Source organism: Zingiber officinale, chromosome 1B (assembly GCF_018446385.1).
Source record: "Zingiber officinale cultivar Zhangliang chromosome 1B, Zo_v1.1, whole genome shotgun sequence".
Taxonomy (NCBI): domain Eukaryota; kingdom Viridiplantae; phylum Streptophyta; class Magnoliopsida; order Zingiberales; family Zingiberaceae; genus Zingiber; species Zingiber officinale.
In genome coordinates, this window is record NC_055986.1 from 66,271,511 (window position 1) to 66,273,462 (window position 1,952).

General features: G+C 42.0%; 1 long non-coding RNA gene across 1 annotated transcript; it reads left to right on the forward strand.

The window, feature by feature from the left end:
• The first annotated feature begins 454 nt into the window (after positions 1 to 454).
• On the forward strand, positions 455 to 1,264 carry LOC121970184. Its single transcript, XR_006108871.1, has 3 exons — positions 455 to 721; positions 882 to 986; positions 1,213 to 1,264. It is a non-coding gene; the product is annotated as an uncharacterized LOC121970184 (long non-coding RNA).
• The last annotated feature ends 688 nt before the right edge of the window (positions 1,265 to 1,952 follow it).

Genomic DNA, 1,952 nt, shown 5'->3' on the forward strand with positions numbered 1-1,952 from the left:
AAGACATAAAGCATAGCATATTCATAGACATAAAGCATAAAGATAACTCATCATATCATGTATAGAAGCATCATAGCGTAACATAATCGTAAGGTATCATGGCATATCATAAAGTGCATCTTAGCATAACATAACATAATCATAAGTTGTAAAATACGGTACCCAAATAATAATTAAATAATAAGGCTAAGGGACGAATAATCTTATTGGAATTTTTAGAAATTTATAGAAATTTTCTGAGAATTAATTGGAGCACGTATGAGGTAGGTTAAGGGGATTAATTATTGGGCCAAGGAAAAGTCTGTTTAAGTTATCCGATTTAAACGAGGAAATGTTTAATTTCCTTAAATGTTTTAATTTTCCTTTCCTTTAAAATCTCTCTCGTGCCCTAACCTTGATCGCCGAACTCCCTCTCCTCCTCACGCGATCCCCTCAACTCGCGACACCACAACCGACGATTTTCCCTCTCGAGCCACAGCTGCCTGCCCTAATCCTTTCCCCGCCGCCGACTTCTCCTGATTACCCTTGTGAGTTCCTGTGCACAGCCGGGACTTCTTCTTCCTCGAGCTATAGCCGCCGCTTCTCCTTGCACCAGCATCACGGCACCAGCCGATCTCCCTCACGCGGGCACCACAGCTTGCGATCTCACCCTCAGCCGAAGTCGCGGCCGCCGATTCTCTCCAAGTCGTGCCCTAACCAAACCAGCAAGTAGATTCCCTTCGTAAGTATGATCCTTTAACATACTTTTGTTGGCATTTCTGTTGGGGTTTGGATTGGATGTTGTTCTTGCTTTGTAATGGTTCTGGATTCCAGTGTAGAATTGAAGGAGGTGATTGAAATTTGACTTTGGGTTCTTGACTGGTGATGGTCTCGGGTTACAGGGCAGTTCTGGTGAATTGATGATTGGGCTCTTGTTCGGAGGATTGTGATGCAGTTTTGTGTTGCTGGTTTTTCTGTGTTTACAGATTTCGGACAGAATTTGTTAGGTGGGTTATGGTTTTGCTGCTGTGTAGGTTCTTTGATTATGCAGGGAAATGGATTAGGAAAAAGTAATAATGAATCATTATGGTTACAAAATGAGTGGAATGTGCTATTGACTTAGGTGAATCGAGGTTCATAGTTGAATTGAGGTTTTTCCCTAATTAAGTTAAGTTTCGGTTTAGCTAGTGTCGTTTATGAAATTAGCTAAATTGTACATCACGTGATTTGCAGGACGTTGATTGAAGACGGTTGATACAATCTACGTATAAAGGCGGGTATTTTTTGTTTTGTTTCTTTAGTCCTTTGAACTTGGTGCATGAGCTATTTTTGGATAAGAACTGCTTTACCTTGACTCTACTCATAATTTTTCCTATGTTTGATACTTCCACTCAAAATCTTTGAGTTACTCATTTTTATATCCATACAGTCTCTTGTTGTTGTCCATGATCAGTAGCAGATACTAGATACCATGTTTGTATTTTTTTTTTGACTGTTGCTTATTTATGTGTGATATTGAGCATGCTGGCTTCATGTAGCATACCTGTTTCTGTTTATATATGTATATGATGACTGTTGCATTGTTCGCATCATGTCATTACATGCATGTCGCATCTTCGGCCACTCGAGAGAGTGGTAGCTGGAGTTGATGCTGCCTGTCCTGTCGTGCCACACTCGGCCATTCGTGTGAGTGGTAGCTGGAGTACGAGCAGCAGGGACCCCATCGCAGATGTAGCTAGTTAGCTACTATGCAACTGTCCCCTCGGCCATTTGTGTGAGTGGTAGCTAGAGTGGTGTACAGTCTGTCACTGACCCGGCCTCTCGACCATACAGGGGTCATGGTGCGGAGAGGTGGGCGGGAGAGACCAACTGTGCATACGCTGTTGTTATTATATTTGTTTTGGCTGCTGCTGTTTATATATGCTGTTATTGCTTATTTACTGCTGTTGTATACACACGCTGTTACTGCTTGT